Here is a 10913-nt window from a genome sequence, read left to right on the forward strand (position 1 = left end):
CAGTCAAACTTTATTTATCGATTACAAACCAGCGTTCTGACAACTCTGTTTACTCCCAACATGAATAAACAGCTGTTTTATGTGATGTGGTATTTCGTTTATCTTTTAACAACATCAGGGTATAACATGTAGTGCAACATTTATATCACATAGTGGAGGGGAACTTTTCCTGGATTCAATAAACACGTAAAAAACAGTCTGATACTGTTACGGTAAATCAAACGTTAGTGCTATCACAATATAGTAACACTCGAAATAGTGCAAAGCAATAACAATATATAAATAACTCAACGTTGCTCAAACGTTAATGTCACACAACACAACACACAAAATAAACATGTAAAGCTCACTTTAACAAGTTATTCCTCATCCGCGAATCCCTCGAATTCTTCTTCTTCAGTGTCCGAATTAAACAGTTGGGCGAATACGGGATCCAACATGCCCGGCTCCGTCTCGTCGGCGTCGTCACTAATCGAGTCAGTGTCGCTGCTGTTGTCTAGCAGTTCAGTGACAATTCCTGCCTTCCTTAAAGCTCGGACCACAGTTGAGACTGATATATCAGCCCAGGCATTTACGATCCACTGGCAGATAGTGGCGTATGTCGTCCGGCGCTGTTTCCCGTCTTGGTGAACGTGTGTTCGCCTTCTGTCATCCACTGTTCCCACGCAGTTCGCAGTCTAGCTTTGAATGCCCTGTTGACACCAATATCTAGCGGCTGGAGTTCTTTTGTCAATCCACCCGGAATGACGGCGAGTATTGAATTAGTGTGCTTCACTTGTTTTTTGACACCATCTGTGATGTGGGAGCGCATGGAGTCGTAGATCAATAGGGACGGAGCTGTGTGAAAAAACGTAAATTTACTCTTCACGTAAATTTCTCTCAACCACTCGCTCATCTTTTCTTCATCCATCCATCCCTTCGAGTTAGCTTTGATGATGACGCCGGCTGGAAAGTTTTCTTTTGGCAAGGTCTTCCTCTTGAAAATAACCATGGGTGGAAATTTATGGCCATTAGCCTGGCAAGCGAGAACCACAGTGAAGGAGGACTTCTCATTCCCTGTGGTGCGAACATTTACCGTGCGTGCTCCCGTTTTATCCACAGTGCGGTTCACAAGAATATCGAAGGTGAGTGGAACCTCGTCCATGTTGGTGATGTGCTCTGGCCGGATCTTTTTTTCAGTAATGTTGTTTTTGCAATATGCACGGAAAGTGGCCAGCTTTTCTTGGTAGTCTTTTGGCAGTTGCTGTGAAACAGTAGTCCGTGTGCGGATGGAGAGATTACGTCTTTTCATGAACCAAAAGCACCAAGAAGGACCGCCTTTAAAATCGTCAATGTTAAGTTCGCTTGCTAGCGCTGTTGCCTTCATTCGAATAGTGATTGTACTGACACTTCTACTTGCTGCTCTCTGTTCAACAACCCACTGTTCGAGTTTGTCCTCCAACGGTAGCCATCTCGCCTTGTTCCCTCGGAAACTCTGTTTAGTTTTCTTTACTTGGCGCAGGTCGTCTTCTTGCTTCCTCCACTTCCGCACCATTGATTCGTTAACGTTAAATTCTCTGGCTGCTGCTCTATTTCCGTGTTCTACTGCGTGACTGATCGCCTTGAGTTTGAACTCTGCGTTGTAGGCGTGTCTCTTAGTAGGAGCCATGTTGGGGTCTGTACGTAAACACACAAATGGAATGAAACTGCGCCTCGCGCAGTCATATATCCCAGCATGCACCGCGCGCTTCTTCTTCTACGGGGGAAAATGAAGTCAGCGGCTTCTTACCGTATTGGTCCATATATAAGGCGCACCGGATTATACGGCGCACTGTCGGCTTTTGAGAAAATTTGAGGTTTTTAGGTGCGCCTTATAGTGCGGAAAATACGGTAGTAGATTACTAAATTAATCATCAACCATTTTAAAAATCGATTAACTTCTAGCTTCTTCTAGCTACTAGCTTCTTAAATGTAAATAGTTTCCGTTTTCCTCGCTCCACATAACAAGAAAATAATACATTTGAGAACGTCATAATTTCCAGGTTTGAAATACATTGATCAACATATCCAACACTTTATGGACCAAACGATCACTAAATGAATCGCAAAAATAATCGACAGATTGATAATTATAATAGTTAAATAGGCCTACAATAAATACATTACTTTTTCAAAAGTTTGCATTATAATTCTACCGTAAGCAATAAACATAAGAAAATATTTCCAATGACTGTTTTTACGAAAGCACACATTCTGTCACCATGCAACAACCAATCAAAGTCAGAGCAAACGGTGCCTCATTCATTTTTTTGTGACAGCTTTCTGTTTTCTTTGGTTGCACAAAACCCTAGGGTTCTGTAACCATAATTAAACCACCATTACTTTCCTATTTAAAATGAATCAGGATTTTTAAAGAGTGCATACTTTATCAGTGTATGCCTGGCAAATGAAACCATTATGTCATGGTAAACGGGGTATAATTCACTCTGAAAAAAAGATTGTAATCCACCACTGTCATCGTAACTGGATAAATGTGCTGCTCATCAAAATCGAATTCAAACTCTCATCTTAGACTGCAACAGCAACACACGTCAACTTTATTCTTCATTAAAGCAAATGTTAAACTAGTTTAAGACACTTTGTAATAATGTTATCAATCAAAACTCTTGCTAGTGTACTTTTTAGTCAGTTCTAATGGATGTGACGCGTTGTTTTTTGATAAGAGATTATGCTGCATTAAGAAAGTGATAACAACTCCGTAGATTGCTTGCATCATGAATGATACACATAGAGGTACTTCATAATCTCCCTGACATTCTTAACAGCTGAGGTTCATTTGAAAAGTGAATGTTTTAAATCTGCTGAGCTCCCAGTTAGCTCATTAAGAACTCACAGTTCATCGGATAGAAGGTCACAGCCCTGAAAAGCTGAGAGGAGCACAATCAGCCATTGTTTGAAGTTTCATCCTGCAGACTTAGCATTTGCTAAATATGAAAGCCTGGCTGGAGTAAAGAGCAAACTGCATGAAACTAAAGAAGCCACTGTCATTGACAAGCTGTTAATGTTACACAAACATCTCGCATCTGTTTTTTAAAATGCATATTTCTATTTCAACAAGGTTTTATAGCTTATTTCTGCCACTTGTTTTTTTGGCCACTGTTTTTCATAAATCAAAATTGACTCGACAGAGGCAGTAAAAAGACAAACAAAAAAGAATATTTATCTGTATGTTGATTCAAACAATACATGCATACATTACTACCAAATCAAAATAATTGAGACAATCAGTCAATGGTGTAAATTGTCACTCGTCTTTGAGACAACAGCCCAGAGAAACTTAATATCCCCATATACTGTATCTCTATATCAGAGATATTATGTACAAGCCATATGGCAGAGCCTTACTGTTATATTTGGAAAAGGGCATTGTAAACACACAAATCCAAGAAGTTGAACTTGCATGTGTCCTGGGTATAACCTAAAAAAGTATCTTGGGTCAATTAAAATCATCTGAAGCCTGTGATTTCTTCTTTCATATGAAATGGCCTCTGCCAATCAAAACTAATTCAAAAAACTAAATCGATTTTTGGAAGTTTTTATAGATTAAGAATATCTGAGGGCAAAACTGTCTTTTTTGACACCACTATCAGCCAGACTGAATCAGAGACTACAGGCAAAAGCTGGGTTTCTGCCAAAAACAAAAGTACCACATGGACAAGATTGCACACTTCCAATCTGTTAAAGCCAATGCACATTACCACCCACCTTAATATATTCAGATTGAGATGACGTGTATCTGCATCTGTTTAGCTTGATGAGGGAGGTGTAATCCTTGATAGATGCAACGGCCTACATCCAATCTCTCTATACCAGGCAAAATAACATAAAAGACATGACTGCAAAGGTGCCTATCTAGATCAAATACAATAAGCTGCAATCCCTCTTGTCCTCTCTCCTTTATTAGGCTGTGTTGTCCCTATGGGGCGTATGTGGCTGCTTGTTGGAACAAGCAGACGGGCCTGAGAATGGAATGCATTGGAATGCTTCAGAAGGAAGTTGCTTTAATTTATGTTCCCTTGAAAAGCACCACGCAAATGTTAACATTGTCTTAAATGTAAAGAGTCCTAAGAAAAGAAGATATTGTCAAAACAGCAGTAAAATGCTTTTTAGTAATTCGGTCTAGTCCCAAATATACCAACAGTGACTTAAGTAAAAAAAAAAACAACAGACAGGTACAACAGACAGGTAGAGCCAGCTGGTGACTGAGCTCAACAGTAAAGGACTTGAGACAAAGTCTGAATACCGTCGTTTACGCTGTTTCCCTGTGCCGTAGTGTCGTGAACTAAGGATTGACACACACACACACACACACACACCGCAAACAGTGCAGGCATGACGATAATACGACAATAATCCGTGTCTGCTGTTAGCCGAAGTGCAGTCAGCAACAGGTGGCTACTGTCCCTGTACTGTAGCATTAGCTTTGTTAGCTCACGTCACTTAGCCTACAATTGTGATCCCCCTCCAAAGACGTGTGTGAAGTGGTTAAGGGCAGATGCTCACCTTTTCAAGTGACCGCTCAAGTCGTATGGAAGAGTATCCGACAGACAGGTGCCGTGTTTTCTCTGTATCTCGTTGACCCCTGCTTACTTTTGACACTTGTCGCTGCTGTCCATCACAGCAAGGCGGAACTAGCTTCACCGACTATCTTTTGACCCTAATAAAGTCATAAAAGTTAGTTTGTGAAGCGGCAAACGAAAACAAAACGCACAAACGTCGCCGGAATCTTTAACCTAATCCTCAGAGACAAGTTAAATATTGTACGAGAAACTTGTTTCTTTACATTTTACAGTCAAAAGGTGCAGCACGCTTAAACTCGGTGGGAACATTAATGCTGTGGCGCATGCGCACTTCCTTGGCTGATACGTCACCGAATCGCCACTGTAAAAAAAAAAAAGTCAACTAAAAAAGACGAATGGGGGAAACTACTTATGATGTAAATTTAGGGTAAATGTTAAAACAATTGCATATAAAAATGTCATCATGGACTTTCATAATGAGAAACATGATGTTGATTTTATTGTTGAAATATTGATTTTGTAGGTCAAATTTGCATACGAACCTTAAAAAACCTTTTCCTTTTTCATTTATATATTATTTATTTTTGCTTTGTTAGCCTTCACTATATTTTATTAATAACAACTATAATAATAAAAGATATATACTGTATAGGTCCAATGTATGTATGTTAAATAACTAAAGTATTTTCGATATTGTTATTATAAATATTAATTTATTATTATTATTATTATTGTTGTTATTATTTATTACCTTCATCCAATCCAATCCAATCCAACTTTATTTGTTAAGCACTTTAAACAAACCACAATGGACCAAAGTGCTGTACAGAATAAATAAAAGGCATAATAAATAAAAGGTTCAACTTCATTAACTTACTTGTTTCCTGTCTGCAGGTACATGTGTACGTTCAAAATAAACAAAATCCATTTGTTCATAAAATCTGACATAAATCTGTTATATAATGTGAATGTCATAGTTAAAAAGTTTGGGGACTGTGGACTCTTCTGGTCATGTGTTGAACTACATGTCTTGAGTGTAGTAATGTTGTCATGTGTTCATGTAGACAGTTTAGCATAACTGTATGCATTGATTTGTCTGCCATCTACTGGACTGTTAATGACAATGTCACTATAAGTACATCAGAAGCAGCGATGAGTAAAATTGTGATGGAGATGCTCCTCATATAACCCCTGAGTAATACCAAATTATTACTATTATTATTGCTGTTATTTTTATTAGTGTTATTATTATTATCGTTATTATTATTGTTATTTACATCATCTGTCATATCTATGCCGTGACATGAGACAAGATATAGTCTTAGATTTTGGCTATCATCATATAATATATCATGATAAGGTTTCTGTGATGACTTTTTGCTTTGAAACACTGTTGCTTTGATAAGAATCATATTTATTACATTGAATGTGTTTCTGAATTACATTACACTATGTATTAACAATTCAATTATATGTATATATATATATGTATATATATATATATATATATATGTAATACACATAATAATTGCACATATATGTGCAATACACCCCATAATCTGCTGTATAACTGTATATTTCTTTATTTTTATTTCCCCACATCTTCGACATTTTTTTTTTATTATTACTTTTATACTTTTATATTTATATTTATCCTTAAGTGTGTTTCGTACTACTGACTCGTAGAACCCGCACAAGATTTCCAATGTGCTGTTTAAGCACAAATGGCAAATAAAAACCTTGAACCTTGAACCTTGAACCTTGATGTACATATTGAAAAAATATTTGGAGTCAACAAAATTATGTTTTAATTGTTTTTGTATAAATAGTTTTTTATTGTAATGTTAATGTTGTTACAGCAGAATTTTACTGTAGTTAATTTCATTGTTTATTATACACGGAAATATTCTTCATTGAACATTAAAAAGCCAAAGAAATAAACCAGGAAAAAAACTTTTTGATATATTACAATAATAACTTTGATTTGTAAAGCGCCTTTCACGAAACCCAAGGTCGTTGTAGGAACAGTAAAAGTATGAACTGTATAACCTGACAGTTATTAACCATTTTAAACACTGGGTTTATTAGGGATACAGCCTAAAATCTCCAGATGTTATATACAAGCCATATCACCAAGCCTGACAGAAATATTGATTTGATTTATAATGTGATATATACTGATATTAAATGATACTGTATATCTTGAATAGATTTTTATATTGCCCAGCCCCAGTCAGGTGTGTATGATTTGGGTATTTATTTACAGAAATGAAATAAAGTCAATATGATGAATAGGAAAACACTATTCACACTACTAATATTTTTTAAATTAAATAGGAGTGGGTTTTCTACATGATTTTTACAACCATGTTTCTGCATGTGCAAACGCTGGCTCTTGATAGGACCTGTCATGTTTTGATTCACCACTAGATGTCAGTAAGTCCTTCACACTGGACTGGACCTTTAAATAAACATACATAACCTAATTTCAACGAACTGGAAAGGTAGACAGACACAGAGGTTTTTTTTCTTCCTCCAGTGAAGATGTTTGCAGTAATCCCAGATCAAGGCAGCGATGTCAGAGCTGATAGTGATGCGATTCATTTTCTTGTTGCCCTGATAAAATGTATGTGCCCTTTGTTTGCCTGGTATTAGGAAGTAAACACAGTACAGCCTGCTGTGACAATAGCAGACGCAGTCATTCCCAGTCTGCACTTTTTTTTTTTTTTTCTCTGACTAATATAACAGTTTGTTTCGACAAAACTTGTGAAAACTGTAAAATGACTTTACAGACACACAGACATTGTGTTTTCACAATAGTACATTAGGGGTTCACTAAATGGCCGACCTCAATCCCGATCTGGAAGCGGACCTAGTATTTCATTAAGTCATTGATAACGGTTATGTTTTGATGCATTGGCCACAAATCCATCACTTCCTGTTATTGTTTCAAAGTAAAAGCATTAATTTCAGGGCCCTGAATCCATTCACTTTTTTTAAACAAGGCTTTTATTGTGAATATTTGCATATTTGCACACTCTACTCTCTTTTCTTGTGATTTTCCTGCTATGTAACATCACCCCATTGATTTATTTCCTCTCTGAAGAATAATGTGCCAATTACCACTGTGATCTTACAAATACTTCCTCCCTTTTATTGATATTAAACTTAGAAACAGTGAACAAACAGAGGAAACCCAAGTCTATGAAACCATGAAAAGGCCAACTATAAATATGCTGAATAGTCTGACGATTTCAGGTTGAATAGAATCGACACAATACATGTGCTGTTTGATTAGCACCGATACACCCACGTCTTCCAAACTATAATTAAACTGTAGGATTGAATTGCATGTCTTTCTTCGACGTTCATTTCCTGTGACAAATTTGGATGATCTGAAATTACATAGATGAATGACAGGGGGAAGGAGCTGATTCAAATCTGGTCAGCTCCATTAATCTGTCTGTCAGATTTCAGGACATTACATCTAGTTCCAAGATGGCTCTCAGGGGTTTGCACTCCATTCAAAATAAATCAGCATTTCTATGATCAGACATTGACTGATGTAAGAACTGTAAAGGGTCTGTGTTTATGTAGTGCTTTTCTACAGTTTTGTCACTCACACGTTACAACAAATCTATATTATAATAATAGCAATCTCTATCATAATAATAATAATAATGATAACAATAATAAATTTTTAGGTGCCTTTCAAAGCACTCAAGGTCACCTTACTTGAAATCCTTAAGAGCTCAGACAGATACAGGGAGCGAGGTTATGGGTAGCCTTGATGGTGAGGAGCAACATTTAGAAATTGATCATACCAGTTCACAACAACAGTCAAGAGCAATTAGGGGTCAAGTTCAATAAGGGAGACGTTGGCATGAAGCCGAGCAGAGCCAGGAATCATTGTGCATTCCACTTGTATTCAGAACTCGGAATTCTTGAGATCAACTTTATACCACCTTATAAAGATCATACTAAGCAAAGCATATTCAGATCCACTAATAAGCAATACTTCTGAGGTTATTGAGGTGTGGTTCTCTCACTACACTGAGGCAGAGCAGAGGAGGCTCCAGGGGGTGGTGAAGATGGCCCAGAGGATTATCGGCTGCCCCCTCCCCTACCTGAAGGATATCTACTCTTCCTGATGCTTCAGCAGGTCTGAGTGCATCACTCTGGACAGATCCCACCCCGTCCACTACCTCTTTGAACTGTTGCCCTCAGGCAGGTGCTACAGGTCCAGTAGAACCCGGAACAACAGACTGAGAGACAGCTTTTTTCCCCAAGCCATCACCAGATTGAACTCAACCCAATATCATTAATTCTGTGAATTGTTACCTACAATCCTGCATGGCATTGTCTGATTGCTTGTTGCCGTTTTCATTTAGGATTGTTTGCCAGGCAAACATATTTATGTCATATTCATGTTTCTGGGTTTTTACACCTGCAGAGAAGCCTCCCCAATGTTGTTGTGTTTGTGTTTTTACCTGCATAATGACAAATAAAAGGCTATTCTATTCTGGGAGCATCCCATTCAGGGCTAGACATTCAAGTGGGGGTATTTAATTCTATCTCTTTGCATTTATACTTGTCTTTAATAAAGATCATCACTCCCCCTCCCTTTCCCAATAGTCTGAGCAGAGGTATCCAGGGGGGTATTCCATCAACGTAGCTAAGAATTGCCAGACTTAGGTGTAAGCTTGAAGCTTGACTAAGCTCCACCTCCCAATCTAGCTCTAAGCCGTTCCATCAAGTGAAATCAGCTGGCTCCACCTGACGCTTAGTCAAGCCTCAACTGTTAAGCCTCAACTTGTGCACGCCCACAGGGAAAATAAAAAGCCCATTCTAGTCGAGCACGGAAACTGTAAAAAATGCCGAAAAGCAAGAGAAAAGAGCGTGCAGAGATGTTCTCTGCAGCGGAGCAAACCCTCCTCATGGAGGTATATGAGGATTACAGCCACATAATCTGAAAGAAGGGCAATACCGCGGCAATCAATAAAGCGAGGGATGTGGCATGGCAGAATATTGCAGAAATTGAATGCGCAAGTGACAAAGAAAATGAAGTATTTCAGCATCTTCATGTTATATAAATCCTCCATCAAAGGGACAAAATATATGTAGACAATAATCTACCAATTGATTTCTTGATGGTTTTTGTTTTAAACTAATCAATTATGTGGATCTATTAATGCAACCAAACCCCTACAATTAAAAGGAAAAGACAACCCGAATAAGTAACATTCATATGAACATAATAAAAATAACATTATTGTTTCACTGCAATGTATGTGAAATTCTCCATATTTTATCGTTTGATAGCCCTAGTACTAATGTTAAGTCTGTCATTTTTACATGCTGTATTTTGTCCCCGATGCTATATGTTGAATTGTTGTATTTTCATTTTATTTTATGTAAAGCACTTTGAATCACCTTGTCCTAAAATGTACTATATAAAGTTGCCTTGCCTACATTTTTGATAATAATAGGCTACATTTAATTTAGTCATGTAAAGTATTTTACATGACTCATCACATTTATCATACAATTGATGGTAGATTATTACATGAAGAAATGCAATGTTGGTTATCATTCTATAGGAAATAATCATATGACAGATCTATTGATTATTTATCTAGAATCATTTTAGCAAATCAAGCAATTCAATGGAGACGAGGACCCCTATTACAGTAAGTGAATGCAGGTGACAGCAAATCAATCATCTATCTCCTATCAATCGGAGGCCCTAACCCTTGTTACATCAAAACAATGATGATCTCTTTAAATTTCCTTTTATTATATTTTTTTGCTAATTAGTTTAATTTTGTATTTATTTGTGTCTTATTTTTTATTATATTTTATTTTGATGATAACGTTCTTTAATGTACTTAATATTATATAATATATAATTATTAGTATAAATAATTTCTTTAATACATTTTATTATATATTTTATGTTTATCATATTATTTTATCATTCCATGACAGTTGTGTGTGTCTCTGTTTCTGTCTATTGGACATTCTTTGATCATAGATGGTGCTAAGCTTCACTTTTAGCCTGCTACAGACCAGGTTTGCCCGGCAGCATAAGTTACCATGGTTACTTGGCTGGCATTCACATTAGCCACCTTGGTGGAACAGGGTTGAGGCTCAGATTGATGGAACGGAAACCTGAGCCACAGTTATGGCTTAGCCATGGTTGAGGCTTAGCCGGAGTCATAGTTTCCATGGTTACTGAGTTGGGGCTAATCTCAGCCTCTTTGATGGAACCGAACTCTCACTCATATTAGCCAGACTTGGCCATTTAAGCTTGGCTTTGCCTTTATCCTGCTTGATGGAGTACCCCCCAGGAAT

At 37.3% G+C, this 10913-nt stretch overlaps 1 protein-coding gene across 1 annotated transcript in view; it reads right to left on the bottom strand.

The window, feature by feature from the left end:
- The window catches only part of phactr4a (phosphatase and actin regulator 4a), a 49586-nt gene extending 44691 nt beyond the window's left edge, over positions 1 to 4895 (bottom strand). The window contains exon 1 of the mRNA XM_044020333.1: positions 4543 to 4895. The gene's annotated coding sequence lies outside the window, so the exon portion shown is untranslated. The remainder of the gene's footprint in view (positions 1 to 4542) is intronic.
- Between the last annotated feature and the right edge of the window lie 6018 nt (positions 4896 to 10913).

Source organism: Solea senegalensis, linkage group LG1 (assembly GCF_019176455.1).
Source record: "Solea senegalensis isolate Sse05_10M linkage group LG1, IFAPA_SoseM_1, whole genome shotgun sequence".
Classification (NCBI taxonomy): Eukaryota; Metazoa; Chordata; class Actinopteri; order Pleuronectiformes; family Soleidae; genus Solea; species Solea senegalensis.